At 46.2% G+C, this 18,010-nt stretch overlaps 12 non-coding genes across 12 annotated transcripts; all 12 read left to right on the forward strand.

Moving 5' to 3' along the window:
* The first annotated feature begins 207 nt into the window (after positions 1 to 207).
* On the forward strand, positions 208 to 398 carry LOC142275954 (U2 spliceosomal RNA). The gene has a single exon (XR_012739505.1). It is a non-coding gene; the product is annotated as a U2 spliceosomal RNA (small nuclear RNA).
* A 1,387-nt stretch (positions 399 to 1,785) lies between these two features.
* Positions 1,786 to 1,976, forward strand: LOC142275966 (U2 spliceosomal RNA). Its single transcript, XR_012739516.1, has one exon. It is a non-coding gene; the product is annotated as a U2 spliceosomal RNA (small nuclear RNA).
* A 1,387-nt stretch (positions 1,977 to 3,363) lies between these two features.
* Positions 3,364 to 3,554, forward strand: LOC142275978 (U2 spliceosomal RNA). Its single transcript, XR_012739527.1, has one exon. It is a non-coding gene; the product is annotated as a U2 spliceosomal RNA (small nuclear RNA).
* Positions 3,555 to 4,941: 1,387 nt separating this feature from the next.
* Positions 4,942 to 5,132, forward strand: LOC142275989 (U2 spliceosomal RNA). Its single transcript, XR_012739536.1, has one exon. It is a non-coding gene; the product is annotated as a U2 spliceosomal RNA (small nuclear RNA).
* A 1,387-nt stretch (positions 5,133 to 6,519) lies between these two features.
* LOC142275985 (U2 spliceosomal RNA) lies at positions 6,520 to 6,710 on the forward strand. Its single transcript, XR_012739533.1, has one exon. It is a non-coding gene; the product is annotated as a U2 spliceosomal RNA (small nuclear RNA).
* Positions 6,711 to 8,097: 1,387 nt separating this feature from the next.
* LOC142275990 (U2 spliceosomal RNA) lies at positions 8,098 to 8,288 on the forward strand. The gene has a single exon (XR_012739537.1). It is a non-coding gene; the product is annotated as a U2 spliceosomal RNA (small nuclear RNA).
* Positions 8,289 to 9,675: 1,387 nt separating this feature from the next.
* On the forward strand, positions 9,676 to 9,866 carry LOC142275955 (U2 spliceosomal RNA). The gene has a single exon (XR_012739506.1). It is a non-coding gene; the product is annotated as a U2 spliceosomal RNA (small nuclear RNA).
* A 1,387-nt stretch (positions 9,867 to 11,253) lies between these two features.
* Positions 11,254 to 11,444, forward strand: LOC142275956 (U2 spliceosomal RNA). Its single transcript, XR_012739507.1, has one exon. It is a non-coding gene; the product is annotated as a U2 spliceosomal RNA (small nuclear RNA).
* A 1,387-nt stretch (positions 11,445 to 12,831) lies between these two features.
* LOC142275957 (U2 spliceosomal RNA) lies at positions 12,832 to 13,022 on the forward strand. Its single transcript, XR_012739508.1, has one exon. It is a non-coding gene; the product is annotated as a U2 spliceosomal RNA (small nuclear RNA).
* Positions 13,023 to 14,409: 1,387 nt separating this feature from the next.
* Positions 14,410 to 14,600, forward strand: LOC142275959 (U2 spliceosomal RNA). Its single transcript, XR_012739509.1, has one exon. It is a non-coding gene; the product is annotated as a U2 spliceosomal RNA (small nuclear RNA).
* A 1,387-nt stretch (positions 14,601 to 15,987) lies between these two features.
* LOC142275960 (U2 spliceosomal RNA) lies at positions 15,988 to 16,178 on the forward strand. Its single transcript, XR_012739510.1, has one exon. It is a non-coding gene; the product is annotated as a U2 spliceosomal RNA (small nuclear RNA).
* Positions 16,179 to 17,565: 1,387 nt separating this feature from the next.
* On the forward strand, positions 17,566 to 17,756 carry LOC142275961 (U2 spliceosomal RNA). Its single transcript, XR_012739511.1, has one exon. It is a non-coding gene; the product is annotated as a U2 spliceosomal RNA (small nuclear RNA).
* Positions 17,757 to 18,010: the final 254 nt, after the last annotated feature.

Consider the following 18,010-nt stretch of genomic DNA (forward strand, 5'->3'; position numbering starts at 1 on the left):
GGAGTTATTCAGATTCATTGCAGTGGGCGGCGGCTGCAAAACGCACCATTCTTCTTGTTTTTGCTCTGCAAAGCAGCCTTTTCAAGGGTTGGCTTGGGTGACAAAATGTCTTGTGTAGGCGTGGGTTTGTCTCCCTCTCGCTCTCTCTCCCTAAGATGTGTCCGGCATAGGCCAGGGTGCCACTCGAGGCCCAAACCAATTCTGGTTATCGCTTCTCGGCCTTTTGGCTAAGATCAAGTGTAGTATCTGTTCTTATCAGTTTAATATCTGATACGTCCCCTATCTGGGGACCATATATTAAATGGATTTTTAGAACAGGGAGATGGAAAAAGAGCTTGCTCTGTCCACTCCACGCATTGACCTGGTATTGCAGTACCTCCAGGAACGGTGCACCCCTTCTTAACCCAGTTTCCAAAAGCAGAACTCAATTCACCTGATTCATATTAGCCCGATTTAATGAATTGGAAGAAAGCATACGTCTTCATATGCACCTCAATTTGGCCCATTCACTTTTCACACTTCCTCCTTTTGTTTTTTATCTTTCACACTTTTGACTTTCTTTATTCATCCAAATAGCAAACTCATCACCACTCAACCTGACCAACTCGGCTATGTCCCCGTGCTGCAGTTCTCTGTCTTATCTAGATCATTTGCAATTGAATGGAATAGATCCCTTTTGGACAAAGTGGATTCACCTGCTGCTGCAGTGACCACAGGTGTGATAAGATCTAGAATTGGCATCTGGTGCGATCTCTCCGCTTCCACTCCAAAGAAAGTTACCTGTTTATTCCTATCATGCATTGGTTTTTGGGGTTTTCTTTGAGTAATGATGATCTCTTTAGTAGTCTGTTGGCGCCCTCTCCTGGAGGAATAGTTTGCTTGCTCTTGGACATTCTAAAAGAGAGGTCATGATAGACATTGAGCTTCTGAGCTCAATTGGGGACAGTCATGGGTGATGAATGTTTGCAACCTACTGCGAAGCCTCATACCGCAATATAAGGAACGTCAAATACTAAGAAAGGGCGGCCTATGAAAGAATTACTACTTTCAATAAGTACACTTAAACGGCTAATTGGGAATAGAAAAACTGTAAAAAGCCCTCTGAGAAAGCCCCCCTCTAACCTTTGATAGTAAGCTTTTCTGTAGTCTGCCTGTTGATGTATTTTCCGTTTGAACTGTGCACAACATGAAGAGACGGAACACTGGCGGCTTGTCACAATGCCCCCCGATGACATCACAATAGCGCTGCTGCCTAGAAAACAAGCTGCGCAGAAGAAGTTGTTCTTTGGGTGGGAGGGTGGGCTAGTGGAAGGAGGGGGCAATCTCTTTTTTTCCCGGGTGGTAGGGGGATGACAGGAGAAGGGAAGCGGGTGGTGAGAAAGGTACAGAGGGCAGGGTTTGGGGGCTGGGAAGGAAAGGGAAAAGATTAGGGTTTGGGGATGATGAAAGGGCTTTCTACGGGTAAGGATGGCAAAGGGTGGCAGTGACGGAAAGTCAGGCAACCTGTCCTGTCCGTCTTTTTGTATCGTGAATTGGAAAGACTGCAAGGGGGAGGGGAGTTGCTTGCGCCCTAAAGGAGGAGTTATTCAGATTCATTGCAGTGGGCGGCGGCTGCAAAACGCACCATTCTTCTTGTTTTTGCTCTGCAAAGCAGCCTTTTCAAGGGTTGGCTTGGGTGACAAAATGTCTTGTGTAGGCGTGGGTTTGTCTCCCTCTCGCTCTCTCTCCCTAAGATGTGTCCGGCATAGGCCAGGGTGCCACTCGAGGCCCAAACCAATTCTGGTTATCGCTTCTCGGCCTTTTGGCTAAGATCAAGTGTAGTATCTGTTCTTATCAGTTTAATATCTGATACGTCCCCTATCTGGGGACCATATATTAAATGGATTTTTAGAACAGGGAGATGGAAAAAGAGCTTGCTCTGTCCACTCCACGCATTGACCTGGTATTGCAGTACCTCCAGGAACGGTGCACCCCTTCTTAACCCAGTTTCCAAAAGCAGAACTCAATTCACCTGATTCATATTAGCCCGATTTAATGAATTGGAAGAAAGCATACGTCTTCATATGCACCTCAATTTGGCCCATTCACTTTTCACACTTCCTCCTTTTGTTTTTTATCTTTCACACTTTTGACTTTCTTTATTCATCCAAATAGCAAACTCATCACCACTCAACCTGACCAACTCGGCTATGTCCCCGTGCTGCAGTTCTCTGTCTTATCTAGATCATTTGCAATTGAATGGAATAGATCCCTTTTGGACAAAGTGGATTCACCTGCTGCTGCAGTGACCACAGGTGTGATAAGATCTAGAATTGGCATCTGGTGCGATCTCTCCGCTTCCACTCCAAAGAAAGTTACCTGTTTATTCCTATCATGCATTGGTTTTTGGGGTTTTCTTTGAGTAATGATGATCTCTTTAGTAGTCTGTTGGCGCCCTCTCCTGGAGGAATAGTTTGCTTGCTCTTGGACATTCTAAAAGAGAGGTCATGATAGACATTGAGCTTCTGAGCTCAATTGGGGACAGTCATGGGTGATGAATGTTTGCAACCTACTGCGAAGCCTCATACCGCAATATAAGGAACGTCAAATACTAAGAAAGGGCGGCCTATGAAAGAATTACTACTTTCAATAAGTACACTTAAACGGCTAATTGGGAATAGAAAAACTGTAAAAAGCCCTCTGAGAAAGCCCCCCTCTAACCTTTGATAGTAAGCTTTTCTGTAGTCTGCCTGTTGATGTATTTTCCGTTTGAACTGTGCACAACATGAAGAGACGGAACACTGGCGGCTTGTCACAATGCCCCCCGATGACATCACAATAGCGCTGCTGCCTAGAAAACAAGCTGCGCAGAAGAAGTTGTTCTTTGGGTGGGAGGGTGGGCTAGTGGAAGGAGGGGGCAATCTCTTTTTTTCCCGGGTGGTAGGGGGATGACAGGAGAAGGGAAGCGGGTGGTGAGAAAGGTACAGAGGGCAGGGTTTGGGGGCTGGGAAGGAAAGGGAAAAGATTAGGGTTTGGGGATGATGAAAGGGCTTTCTACGGGTAAGGATGGCAAAGGGTGGCAGTGACGGAAAGTCAGGCAACCTGTCCTGTCCGTCTTTTTGTATCGTGAATTGGAAAGACTGCAAGGGGGAGGGGAGTTGCTTGCGCCCTAAAGGAGGAGTTATTCAGATTCATTGCAGTGGGCGGCGGCTGCAAAACGCACCATTCTTCTTGTTTTTGCTCTGCAAAGCAGCCTTTTCAAGGGTTGGCTTGGGTGACAAAATGTCTTGTGTAGGCGTGGGTTTGTCTCCCTCTCGCTCTCTCTCCCTAAGATGTGTCCGGCATAGGCCAGGGTGCCACTCGAGGCCCAAACCAATTCTGGTTATCGCTTCTCGGCCTTTTGGCTAAGATCAAGTGTAGTATCTGTTCTTATCAGTTTAATATCTGATACGTCCCCTATCTGGGGACCATATATTAAATGGATTTTTAGAACAGGGAGATGGAAAAAGAGCTTGCTCTGTCCACTCCACGCATTGACCTGGTATTGCAGTACCTCCAGGAACGGTGCACCCCTTCTTAACCCAGTTTCCAAAAGCAGAACTCAATTCACCTGATTCATATTAGCCCGATTTAATGAATTGGAAGAAAGCATACGTCTTCATATGCACCTCAATTTGGCCCATTCACTTTTCACACTTCCTCCTTTTGTTTTTTATCTTTCACACTTTTGACTTTCTTTATTCATCCAAATAGCAAACTCATCACCACTCAACCTGACCAACTCGGCTATGTCCCCGTGCTGCAGTTCTCTGTCTTATCTAGATCATTTGCAATTGAATGGAATAGATCCCTTTTGGACAAAGTGGATTCACCTGCTGCTGCAGTGACCACAGGTGTGATAAGATCTAGAATTGGCATCTGGTGCGATCTCTCCGCTTCCACTCCAAAGAAAGTTACCTGTTTATTCCTATCATGCATTGGTTTTTGGGGTTTTCTTTGAGTAATGATGATCTCTTTAGTAGTCTGTTGGCGCCCTCTCCTGGAGGAATAGTTTGCTTGCTCTTGGACATTCTAAAAGAGAGGTCATGATAGACATTGAGCTTCTGAGCTCAATTGGGGACAGTCATGGGTGATGAATGTTTGCAACCTACTGCGAAGCCTCATACCGCAATATAAGGAACGTCAAATACTAAGAAAGGGCGGCCTATGAAAGAATTACTACTTTCAATAAGTACACTTAAACGGCTAATTGGGAATAGAAAAACTGTAAAAAGCCCTCTGAGAAAGCCCCCCTCTAACCTTTGATAGTAAGCTTTTCTGTAGTCTGCCTGTTGATGTATTTTCCGTTTGAACTGTGCACAACATGAAGAGACGGAACACTGGCGGCTTGTCACAATGCCCCCCGATGACATCACAATAGCGCTGCTGCCTAGAAAACAAGCTGCGCAGAAGAAGTTGTTCTTTGGGTGGGAGGGTGGGCTAGTGGAAGGAGGGGGCAATCTCTTTTTTTCCCGGGTGGTAGGGGGATGACAGGAGAAGGGAAGCGGGTGGTGAGAAAGGTACAGAGGGCAGGGTTTGGGGGCTGGGAAGGAAAGGGAAAAGATTAGGGTTTGGGGATGATGAAAGGGCTTTCTACGGGTAAGGATGGCAAAGGGTGGCAGTGACGGAAAGTCAGGCAACCTGTCCTGTCCGTCTTTTTGTATCGTGAATTGGAAAGACTGCAAGGGGGAGGGGAGTTGCTTGCGCCCTAAAGGAGGAGTTATTCAGATTCATTGCAGTGGGCGGCGGCTGCAAAACGCACCATTCTTCTTGTTTTTGCTCTGCAAAGCAGCCTTTTCAAGGGTTGGCTTGGGTGACAAAATGTCTTGTGTAGGCGTGGGTTTGTCTCCCTCTCGCTCTCTCTCCCTAAGATGTGTCCGGCATAGGCCAGGGTGCCACTCGAGGCCCAAACCAATTCTGGTTATCGCTTCTCGGCCTTTTGGCTAAGATCAAGTGTAGTATCTGTTCTTATCAGTTTAATATCTGATACGTCCCCTATCTGGGGACCATATATTAAATGGATTTTTAGAACAGGGAGATGGAAAAAGAGCTTGCTCTGTCCACTCCACGCATTGACCTGGTATTGCAGTACCTCCAGGAACGGTGCACCCCTTCTTAACCCAGTTTCCAAAAGCAGAACTCAATTCACCTGATTCATATTAGCCCGATTTAATGAATTGGAAGAAAGCATACGTCTTCATATGCACCTCAATTTGGCCCATTCACTTTTCACACTTCCTCCTTTTGTTTTTTATCTTTCACACTTTTGACTTTCTTTATTCATCCAAATAGCAAACTCATCACCACTCAACCTGACCAACTCGGCTATGTCCCCGTGCTGCAGTTCTCTGTCTTATCTAGATCATTTGCAATTGAATGGAATAGATCCCTTTTGGACAAAGTGGATTCACCTGCTGCTGCAGTGACCACAGGTGTGATAAGATCTAGAATTGGCATCTGGTGCGATCTCTCCGCTTCCACTCCAAAGAAAGTTACCTGTTTATTCCTATCATGCATTGGTTTTTGGGGTTTTCTTTGAGTAATGATGATCTCTTTAGTAGTCTGTTGGCGCCCTCTCCTGGAGGAATAGTTTGCTTGCTCTTGGACATTCTAAAAGAGAGGTCATGATAGACATTGAGCTTCTGAGCTCAATTGGGGACAGTCATGGGTGATGAATGTTTGCAACCTACTGCGAAGCCTCATACCGCAATATAAGGAACGTCAAATACTAAGAAAGGGCGGCCTATGAAAGAATTACTACTTTCAATAAGTACACTTAAACGGCTAATTGGGAATAGAAAAACTGTAAAAAGCCCTCTGAGAAAGCCCCCCTCTAACCTTTGATAGTAAGCTTTTCTGTAGTCTGCCTGTTGATGTATTTTCCGTTTGAACTGTGCACAACATGAAGAGACGGAACACTGGCGGCTTGTCACAATGCCCCCCGATGACATCACAATAGCGCTGCTGCCTAGAAAACAAGCTGCGCAGAAGAAGTTGTTCTTTGGGTGGGAGGGTGGGCTAGTGGAAGGAGGGGGCAATCTCTTTTTTTCCCGGGTGGTAGGGGGATGACAGGAGAAGGGAAGCGGGTGGTGAGAAAGGTACAGAGGGCAGGGTTTGGGGGCTGGGAAGGAAAGGGAAAAGATTAGGGTTTGGGGATGATGAAAGGGCTTTCTACGGGTAAGGATGGCAAAGGGTGGCAGTGACGGAAAGTCAGGCAACCTGTCCTGTCCGTCTTTTTGTATCGTGAATTGGAAAGACTGCAAGGGGGAGGGGAGTTGCTTGCGCCCTAAAGGAGGAGTTATTCAGATTCATTGCAGTGGGCGGCGGCTGCAAAACGCACCATTCTTCTTGTTTTTGCTCTGCAAAGCAGCCTTTTCAAGGGTTGGCTTGGGTGACAAAATGTCTTGTGTAGGCGTGGGTTTGTCTCCCTCTCGCTCTCTCTCCCTAAGATGTGTCCGGCATAGGCCAGGGTGCCACTCGAGGCCCAAACCAATTCTGGTTATCGCTTCTCGGCCTTTTGGCTAAGATCAAGTGTAGTATCTGTTCTTATCAGTTTAATATCTGATACGTCCCCTATCTGGGGACCATATATTAAATGGATTTTTAGAACAGGGAGATGGAAAAAGAGCTTGCTCTGTCCACTTCACGCATTGACCTGGTATTGCAGTACCTCCAGGAACGGTGCACCCCTTCTTAACCCAGTTTCCAAAAGCAGAACTCAATTCACCTGATTCATATTAGCCCGATTTAATGAATTGGAAGAAAGCATACGTCTTCATATGCACCTCAATTTGGCCCATTCACTTTTCACACTTCCTCCTTTTGTTTTTTATCTTTCACACTTTTGACTTTCTTTATTCATCCAAATAGCAAACTCATCACCACTCAACCTGACCAACTCGGCTATGTCCCCGTGCTGCAGTTCTCTGTCTTATCTAGATCATTTGCAATTGAATGGAATAGATCCCTTTTGGACAAAGTGGATTCACCTGCTGCTGCAGTGACCACAGGTGTGATAAGATCTAGAATTGGCATCTGGTGCGATCTCTCCGCTTCCACTCCAAAGAAAGTTACCTGTTTATTCCTATCATGCATTGGTTTTTGGGGTTTTCTTTGAGTAATGATGATCTCTTTAGTAGTCTGTTGGCGCCCTCTCCTGGAGGAATAGTTTGCTTGCTCTTGGACATTCTAAAAGAGAGGTCATGATAGACATTGAGCTTCTGAGCTCAATTGGGGACAGTCATGGGTGATGAATGTTTGCAACCTACTGCGAAGCCTCATACCGCAATATAAGGAACGTCAAATACTAAGAAAGGGCGGCCTATGAAAGAATTACTACTTTCAATAAGTACACTTAAACGGCTAATTGGGAATAGAAAAACTGTAAAAAGCCCTCTGAGAAAGCCCCCCTCTAACCTTTGATAGTAAGCTTTTCTGTAGTCTGCCTGTTGATGTATTTTCCGTTTGAACTGTGCACAACATGAAGAGACGGAACACTGGCGGCTTGTCACAATGCCCCCCGATGACATCACAATAGCGCTGCTGCCTAGAAAACAAGCTGCGCAGAAGAAGTTGTTCTTTGGGTGGGAGGGTGGGCTAGTGGAAGGAGGGGGCAATCTCTTTTTTTCCCGGGTGGTAGGGGGATGACAGGAGAAGGGAAGCGGGTGGTGAGAAAGGTACAGAGGGCAGGGTTTGGGGGCTGGGAAGGAAAGGGAAAAGATTAGGGTTTGGGGATGATGAAAGGGCTTTCTACGGGTAAGGATGGCAAAGGGTGGCAGTGACGGAAAGTCAGGCAACCTGTCCTGTCCGTCTTTTTGTATCGTGAATTGGAAAGACTGCAAGGGGGAGGGGAGTTGCTTGCGCCCTAAAGGAGGAGTTATTCAGATTCATTGCAGTGGGCGGCGGCTGCAAAACGCACCATTCTTCTTGTTTTTGCTCTGCAAAGCAGCCTTTTCAAGGGTTGGCTTGGGTGACAAAATGTCTTGTGTAGGCGTGGGTTTGTCTCCCTCTCGCTCTCTCTCCCTAAGATGTGTCCGGCATAGGCCAGGGTGCCACTCGAGGCCCAAACCAATTCTGGTTATCGCTTCTCGGCCTTTTGGCTAAGATCAAGTGTAGTATCTGTTCTTATCAGTTTAATATCTGATACGTCCCCTATCTGGGGACCATATATTAAATGGATTTTTAGAACAGGGAGATGGAAAAAGAGCTTGCTCTGTCCACTCCACGCATTGACCTGGTATTGCAGTACCTCCAGGAACGGTGCACCCCTTCTTAACCCAGTTTCCAAAAGCAGAACTCAATTCACCTGATTCATATTAGCCCGATTTAATGAATTGGAAGAAAGCATACGTCTTCATATGCACCTCAATTTGGCCCATTCACTTTTCACACTTCCTCCTTTTGTTTTTTATCTTTCACACTTTTGACTTTCTTTATTCATCCAAATAGCAAACTCATCACCACTCAACCTGACCAACTCGGCTATGTCCCCGTGCTGCAGTTCTCTGTCTTATCTAGATCATTTGCAATTGAATGGAATAGATCCCTTTTGGACAAAGTGGATTCACCTGCTGCTGCAGTGACCACAGGTGTGATAAGATCTAGAATTGGCATCTGGTGCGATCTCTCCGCTTCCACTCCAAAGAAAGTTACCTGTTTATTCCTATCATGCATTGGTTTTTGGGGTTTTCTTTGAGTAATGATGATCTCTTTAGTAGTCTGTTGGCGCCCTCTCCTGGAGGAATAGTTTGCTTGCTCTTGGACATTCTAAAAGAGAGGTCATGATAGACATTGAGCTTCTGAGCTCAATTGGGGACAGTCATGGGTGATGAATGTTTGCAACCTACTGCGAAGCCTCATACCGCAATATAAGGAACGTCAAATACTAAGAAAGGGCGGCCTATGAAAGAATTACTACTTTCAATAAGTACACTTAAACGGCTAATTGGGAATAGAAAAACTGTAAAAAGCCCTCTGAGAAAGCCCCCCTCTAACCTTTGATAGTAAGCTTTTCTGTAGTCTGCCTGTTGATGTATTTTCCGTTTGAACTGTGCACAACATGAAGAGACGGAACACTGGCGGCTTGTCACAATGCCCCCCGATGACATCACAATAGCGCTGCTGCCTAGAAAACAAGCTGCGCAGAAGAAGTTGTTCTTTGGGTGGGAGGGTGGGCTAGTGGAAGGAGGGGGCAATCTCTTTTTTTCCCGGGTGGTAGGGGGATGACAGGAGAAGGGAAGCGGGTGGTGAGAAAGGTACAGAGGGCAGGGTTTGGGGGCTGGGAAGGAAAGGGAAAAGATTAGGGTTTGGGGATGATGAAAGGGCTTTCTACGGGTAAGGATGGCAAAGGGTGGCAGTGACGGAAAGTCAGGCAACCTGTCCTGTCCGTCTTTTTGTATCGTGAATTGGAAAGACTGCAAGGGGGAGGGGAGTTGCTTGCGCCCTAAAGGAGGAGTTATTCAGATTCATTGCAGTGGGCGGCGGCTGCAAAACGCACCATTCTTCTTGTTTTTGCTCTGCAAAGCAGCCTTTTCAAGGGTTGGCTTGGGTGACAAAATGTCTTGTGTAGGCGTGGGTTTGTCTCCCTCTCGCTCTCTCTCCCTAAGATGTGTCCGGCATAGGCCAGGGTGCCACTCGAGGCCCAAACCAATTCTGGTTATCGCTTCTCGGCCTTTTGGCTAAGATCAAGTGTAGTATCTGTTCTTATCAGTTTAATATCTGATACGTCCCCTATCTGGGGACCATATATTAAATGGATTTTTAGAACAGGGAGATGGAAAAAGAGCTTGCTCTGTCCACTCCACGCATTGACCTGGTATTGCAGTACCTCCAGGAACGGTGCACCCCTTCTTAACCCAGTTTCCAAAAGCAGAACTCAATTCACCTGATTCATATTAGCCCGATTTAATGAATTGGAAGAAAGCATACGTCTTCATATGCACCTCAATTTGGCCCATTCACTTTTCACACTTCCTCCTTTTGTTTTTTATCTTTCACACTTTTGACTTTCTTTATTCATCCAAATAGCAAACTCATCACCACTCAACCTGACCAACTCGGCTATGTCCCCGTGCTGCAGTTCTCTGTCTTATCTAGATCATTTGCAATTGAATGGAATAGATCCCTTTTGGACAAAGTGGATTCACCTGCTGCTGCAGTGACCACAGGTGTGATAAGATCTAGAATTGGCATCTGGTGCGATCTCTCCGCTTCCACTCCAAAGAAAGTTACCTGTTTATTCCTATCATGCATTGGTTTTTGGGGTTTTCTTTGAGTAATGATGATCTCTTTAGTAGTCTGTTGGCGCCCTCTCCTGGAGGAATAGTTTGCTTGCTCTTGGACATTCTAAAAGAGAGGTCATGATAGACATTGAGCTTCTGAGCTCAATTGGGGACAGTCATGGGTGATGAATGTTTGCAACCTACTGCGAAGCCTCATACCGCAATATAAGGAACGTCAAATACTAAGAAAGGGCGGCCTATGAAAGAATTACTACTTTCAATAAGTACACTTAAACGGCTAATTGGGAATAGAAAAACTGTAAAAAGCCCTCTGAGAAAGCCCCCCTCTAACCTTTGATAGTAAGCTTTTCTGTAGTCTGCCTGTTGATGTATTTTCCGTTTGAACTGTGCACAACATGAAGAGACGGAACACTGGCGGCTTGTCACAATGCCCCCCGATGACATCACAATAGCGCTGCTGCCTAGAAAACAAGCTGCGCAGAAGAAGATGTTCTTTGGGTGGGAGGGTGGGCTAGTGGAAGGAGGGGGCAATCTCTTTTTTTCCCGGGTGGTAGGGGGATGACAGGAGAAGGGAAGCGGGTGGTGAGAAAGGTACAGAGGGCAGGGTTTGGGGGCTGGGAAGGAAAGGGAAAAGATTAGGGTTTGGGGATGATGAAAGGGCTTTCTACGGGTAAGGATGGCAAAGGGTGGCAGTGACGGAAAGTCAGGCAACCTGTCCTGTCCGTCTTTTTGTATCGTGAATTGGAAAGACTGCAAGGGGGAGGGGAGTTGCTTGCGCCCTAAAGGAGGAGTTATTCAGATTCATTGCAGTGGGCGGCGGCTGCAAAACGCACCATTCTTCTTGTTTTTGCTCTGCAAAGCAGCCTTTTCAAGGGTTGGCTTGGGTGACAAAATGTCTTGTGTAGGCGTGGGTTTGTCTCCCTCTCGCTCTCTCTCCCTAAGATGTGTCCGGCATAGGCCAGGGTGCCACTCGAGGCCCAAACCAATTCTGGTTATCGCTTCTCGGCCTTTTGGCTAAGATCAAGTGTAGTATCTGTTCTTATCAGTTTAATATCTGATACGTCCCCTATCTGGGGACCATATATTAAATGGATTTTTAGAACAGGGAGATGGAAAAAGAGCTTGCTCTGTCCACTCCACGCATTGACCTGGTATTGCAGTACCTCCAGGAACGGTGCACCCCTTCTTAACCCAGTTTCCAAAAGCAGAACTCAATTCACCTGATTCATATTAGCCCGATTTAATGAATTGGAAGAAAGCATACGTCTTCATATGCACCTCAATTTGGCCCATTCACTTTTCACACTTCCTCCTTTTGTTTTTTATCTTTCACACTTTTGACTTTCTTTATTCATCCAAATAGCAAACTCATCACCACTCAACCTGACCAACTCGGCTATGTCCCCGTGCTGCAGTTCTCTGTCTTATCTAGATCATTTGCAATTGAATGGAATAGATCCCTTTTGGACAAAGTGGATTCACCTGCTGCTGCAGTGACCACAGGTGTGATAAGATCTAGAATTGGCATCTGGTGCGATCTCTCCGCTTCCACTCCAAAGAAAGTTACCTGTTTATTCCTATCATGCATTGGTTTTTGGGGTTTTCTTTGAGTAATGATGATCTCTTTAGTAGTCTGTTGGCGCCCTCTCCTGGAGGAATAGTTTGCTTGCTCTTGGACATTCTAAAAGAGAGGTCATGATAGACATTGAGCTTCTGAGCTCAATTGGGGACAGTCATGGGTGATGAATGTTTGCAACCTACTGCGAAGCCTCATACCGCAATATAAGGAACGTCAAATACTAAGAAAGGGCGGCCTATGAAAGAATTACTACTTTCAATAAGTACACTTAAACGGCTAATTGGGAATAGAAAAACTGTAAAAAGCCCTCTGAGAAAGCCCCCCTCTAACCTTTGATAGTAAGCTTTTCTGTAGTCTGCCTGTTGATGTATTTTCCGTTTGAACTGTGCACAACATGAAGAGACGGAACACTGGCGGCTTGTCACAATGCCCCCCGATGACATCACAATAGCGCTGCTGCCTAGAAAACAAGCTGCGCAGAAGAAGTTGTTCTTTGGGTGGGAGGGTGGGCTAGTGGAAGGAGGGGGCAATCTCTTTTTTTCCCGGGTGGTAGGGGGATGACAGGAGAAGGGAAGCGGGTGGTGAGAAAGGTACAGAGGGCAGGGTTTGGGGGCTGGGAAGGAAAGGGAAAAGATTAGGGTTTGGGGATGATGAAAGGGCTTTCTACGGGTAAGGATGGCAAAGGGTGGCAGTGACGGAAAGTCAGGCAACCTGTCCTGTCCGTCTTTTTGTATCGTGAATTGGAAAGACTGCAAGGGGGAGGGGAGTTGCTTGCGCCCTAAAGGAGGAGTTATTCAGATTCATTGCAGTGGGCGGCGGCTGCAAAACGCACCATTCTTCTTGTTTTTGCTCTGCAAAGCAGCCTTTTCAAGGGTTGGCTTGGGTGACAAAATGTCTTGTGTAGGCGTGGGTTTGTCTCCCTCTCGCTCTCTCTCCCTAAGATGTGTCCGGCATAGGCCAGGGTGCCACTCGAGGCCCAAACCAATTCTGGTTATCGCTTCTCGGCCTTTTGGCTAAGATCAAGTGTAGTATCTGTTCTTATCAGTTTAATATCTGATACGTCCCCTATCTGGGGACCATATATTAAATGGATTTTTAGAACAGGGAGATGGAAAAAGAGCTTGCTCTGTCCACTCCACGCATTGACCTGGTATTGCAGTACCTCCAGGAACGGTGCACCCCTTCTTAACCCAGTTTCCAAAAGCAGAACTCAATTCACCTGATTCATATTAGCCCGATTTAATGAATTGGAAGAAAGCATACGTCTTCATATGCACCTCAATTTGGCCCATTCACTTTTCACACTTCCTCCTTTTGTTTTTTATCTTTCACACTTTTGACTTTCTTTATTCATCCAAATAGCAAACTCATCACCACTCAACCTGACCAACTCGGCTATGTCCCCGTGCTGCAGTTCTCTGTCTTATCTAGATCATTTGCAATTGAATGGAATAGATCCCTTTTGGACAAAGTGGATTCACCTGCTGCTGCAGTGACCACAGGTGTGATAAGATCTAGAATTGGCATCTGGTGCGATCTCTCCGCTTCCACTCCAAAGAAAGTTACCTGTTTATTCCTATCATGCATTGGTTTTTGGGGTTTTCTTTGAGTAATGATGATCTCTTTAGTAGTCTGTTGGCGCCCTCTCCTGGAGGAATAGTTTGCTTGCTCTTGGACATTCTAAAAGAGAGGTCATGATAGACATTGAGCTTCTGAGCTCAATTGGGGACAGTCATGGGTGATGAATGTTTGCAACCTACTGCGAAGCCTCATACCGCAATATAAGGAACGTCAAATACTAAGAAAGGGCGGCCTATGAAAGAATTACTACTTTCAATAAGTACACTTAAACGGCTAATTGGGAATAGAAAAACTGTAAAAAGCCCTCTGAGAAAGCCCCCCTCTAACCTTTGATAGTAAGCTTTTCTGTAGTCTGCCTGTTGATGTATTTTCCGTTTGAACTGTGCACAACATGAAGAGACGGAACACTGGCGGCTTGTCACAATGCCCCCCGATGACATCACAATAGCGCTGCTGCCTAGAAAACAAGCTGCGCAGAAGAAGTTGTTCTTTGGGTGGGAGGGTGGGCTAGTGGAAGGAGGGGGCAATCTCTTTTTTTCCCGGGTGGTAGGGGGATGACAGGAGAAGGGAAGCGGGTGGTGAGAAAGGTACAGAGGGCAGGGTTTGGGGGCTGGGAAGGAAAGGGAAAAGATTAGGGTTTGGGGATGATGAAAGGGCTTTCTACGGGTAAGGATGGCAAAGGGTGGCAGTGACGGAAAGTCAGGCAACCTGTCCTGTCCGTCTTTTTGTATCGTGAATTGGAAAGACTGCAAGGGGGAGGGGAGTTGCTTGCGCCCTAAAGGAGGAGTTATTCAGATTCATTGCAGTGGGCGGCGGCTGCAAAACGCACCATTCTTCTTGTTTTTGCTCTGCAAAGCAGCCTTTTCAAGGGTTGGCTTGGGTGACAAAATGTCTTGTGTAGGCGTGGGTTTGTCTCCCTCTCGCTCTCTCTCCCTAAGATGTGTCCGGCATAGGCCAGGGTGCCACTCGAGGCCCAAACCAATTCTGGTTATCGCTTCTCGGCCTTTTGGCTAAGATCAAGTGTAGTATCTGTTCTTATCAGTTTAATATCTGATACGTCCCCTATCTGGGGACCATATATTAAATGGATTTTTAGAACAGGGAGATGGAAAAAGAGCTTGCTCTGTCCACTCCACGCATTGACCTGGTATTGCAGTACCTCCAGGAACGGTGCACCCCTTCTTAACCCAGTTTCCAAAAGCAGAACTCAATTCACCTGATTCATATTAGCCCGATTTAATGAATTGGAAGAAAGCATACGTCTTCATATGCACCTCAATTTGGCCCATTCACTTTTCACACTTCCTCCTTTTGTTTTTTATCTTTCACACTTTTGACTTTCTTTATTCATCCAAATAGCAAACTCATCACCACTCAACCTGACCAACTCGGCTATGTCCCCGTGCTGCAGTTCTCTGTCTTATCTAGATCATTTGCAATTGAATGGAATAGATCCCTTTTGGACAAAGTGGATTCACCTGCTGCTGCAGTGACCACAGGTGTGATAAGATCTAGAATTGGCATCTGGTGCGATCTCTCCGCTTCCACTCCAAAGAAAGTTACCTGTTTATTCCTATCATGCATTGGTTTTTGGGGTTTTCTTTGAGTAATGATGATCTCTTTAGTAGTCTGTTGGCGCCCTCTCCTGGAGGAATAGTTTGCTTGCTCTTGGACATTCTAAAAGAGAGGTCATGATAGACATTGAGCTTCTGAGCTCAATTGGGGACAGTCATGGGTGATGAATGTTTGCAACCTACTGCGAAGCCTCATACCGCAATATAAGGAACGTCAAATACTAAGAAAGGGCGGCCTATGAAAGAATTACTACTTTCAATAAGTACACTTAAACGGCTAATTGGGAATAGAAAAACTGTAAAAAGCCCTCTGAGAAAGCCCCCCTCTAACCTTTGATAGTAAGCTTTTCTGTAGTCTGCCTGTTGATGTATTTTCCGTTTGAACTGTGCACAACATGAAGAGACGGAACACTGGCGGCTTGTCACAATGCCCCCCGATGACATCACAATAGCGCTGCTGCCTAGAAAACAAGCTGCGCAGAAGAAGATGTTCTTTGGGTGGGAGGGTGGGCTAGTGGAAGGAGGGGGCAATCTCTTTTTTTCCCGGGTGGTAGGGGGATGACAGGAGAAGGGAAGCGGGTGGTGAGAAAGGTACAGAGGGCAGGGTTTGGGGGCTGGGAAGGAAAGGGAAAAGATTAGGGTTTGGGGATGATGAAAGGGCTTTCTACGGGTAAGGATGGCAAAGGGTGGCAGTGACGGAAAGTCAGGCAACCTGTCCTGTCCGTCTTTTTGTATCGTGAATTGGAAAGACTGCAAGGGGGAGGGGAGTTGCTTGCGCCCTAAAGGAGGAGTTATTCAGATTCATTGCAGTGGGCGGCGGCTGCAAAACGCACCATTCTTCTTGTTTTTGCTCTGCAAAGCAGCCTTTTCAAGGGTTGGCTTGGGTGACAAAATGTCTTGTGTAGGCGTGGGTTTGTCTCCCTCTCGCTCTCTCTCCCTAAGATGTGTCCGGCATAGGCCAGGGTGCCACTCGAGGCCCAAACCAATTCTGGTTATCGCTTCTCGGCCTTTTGGCTAAGATCAAGTGTAGTATCTGTTCTTATCAGTTTAATATCTGATACGTCCCCTATCTGGGGACCATATATTAAATGGATTTTTAGAACAGGGAGATGGAAAAAGAGCTTGCTCTGTCCACTCCACGCATTGACCTGGTATTGCAGTACCTCCAGGAACGGTGCACCCCTTCTTAACCCAGTTTCCAAAAGCAGAACTCAATTCACCTGATTCATATTAGCCCGATTTAATGAATTGGAAGAAAGCATACGTCTTCATATGCACCTCAATTTGGCCCATTCACTTTTCACACTTCCTCCTTTTGTTTTTTATCTTTCACACTTTTGACTTTCTTTATTCATCCAAATAGCAAACTCATCACCACTCAACCTGACCAACTCGGCTATGTCCCCGTGCTGCAGTTCTCTGTCTTATCTAGATCATTTGCAATTGAATGGAATAGATCCCTTTTGGACAAAGTGGATTCACCTGCTGCTGCAGTGACCACAGGTGTGATAAGATCTAGAATTGGCATCTGGTGCGATCTCTCCGCTTCCACTCCAAAGAAAGTTACCTGTTTATTCCTATCATGCATTGGTTTTTGGGGTTTTCTTTGAGTAATGATGATCTCTTTAGTAGTCTGTTGGCGCCCTCTCCTGGAGGAATAGTTTGCTTGCTCTTGGACATTCTAAAAGAGAGGTCATGATAGACATTGAGCTTCTGAGCTCAATTGGGGACAGTCATGGGTGATGAATGTTTGCAACCTACTGCGAAGCCTCATACCGCAATATAAGGAACGTCAAATACTAAGAAAGGGCGGCCTATGAAAGAATTACTACTTTCAATAAGTACACTTAAACGGCTAATTGGGAATAGAAAAACTGTAAAAAGCCCTCTGAGAAAGCCCCCCTCTAACCTTTGATAGTAAGCTTTTCTGTAGTCTGCCTGTTGATGTATTTTCCGTTTGAACTGTGCACAACATGAAGAGACGGAACACTGGCGGCTTGTCACAATGCCCCCCGATGACATCACAATAGCGCTGCTGCCTAGAAAACAAGCTGCGCAGAAGAAGTTGTTCTTTGGGTGGGAGGGTGGGCTAGTGGAAGGAGGGGGCAATCTCTTTTTTTCCCGGGTGGTAGGGGGATGACAGGAGAAGGGAAGCGGGTGGTGAGAAAGGTACAGAGGGCAGGGTTTGGGGGCTGGGAAGGAAAGGGAAAAGATTAGGGTTTGGGGATGATGAAAGGGCTTTCTACGGGTAAGGATGGCAAAGGGTGGCAGTGACGGAAAGTCAGGCAACCTGTCCTGTCCGTCTTTTTGTATCGTGAATTGGAAAGACTGCAAGGGGGAGGGGAGTTGCTTGCGCCCTAAAGGAGGAGTTATTCAGATTCATTGCAGTGGGCGGCGGCTGCAAAACGCACCATTCTTCTTGTTTTTGCTCTGCAAAGCAGCCTTTTCAAGGGTTGGCTTGGGTGACAAAATGTCTTGTGTAGGCGTGGGTTTGTCTCCCTCTCGCTCTCTCTCCCTAAGATGTGTCCGGCATAGGCCAGGGTGCCACTCGAGGCCCAAACCAATTCTGGTTATCGCTTCTCGGCCTTTTGGCTAAGATCAAGTGTAGTATCTGTTCTTATCAGTTTAATATCTGATACGTCCCCTATCTGGGGACCATATATTAAATGGATTTTTAGAACAGGGAGATGGAAAAAGAGCTTGCTCTGTCCACTCCACGCATTGACCTGGTATTGCAGTACCTCCAGGAACGGTGCACCCCTTCTTAACCCAGTTTCCAAAAGCAGAACTCAATTCACCTGATTCATATTAGCCCGATTTAATGAATTGGAAGAAAGCATACGTCTTCATATGCACCTCAATTTGGCCCATTCACTTTTCACACTTCCTCCTTTTGTTTTTTATCTTTCACACTTTTGACTTTCTTTATTCATCCAAATAGCAAACTCATCACCACTCAACCTGACCAACTCGGCTATGTCCCCGTGCTGCAGTTCTCTGTCTTATCTAGATCATTT

Source organism: Anomaloglossus baeobatrachus, unplaced genomic scaffold, assembly GCF_048569485.1.
Source record: "Anomaloglossus baeobatrachus isolate aAnoBae1 unplaced genomic scaffold, aAnoBae1.hap1 Scaffold_3907, whole genome shotgun sequence".
Taxonomy (NCBI): Eukaryota; Metazoa; Chordata; class Amphibia; order Anura; family Aromobatidae; genus Anomaloglossus; species Anomaloglossus baeobatrachus.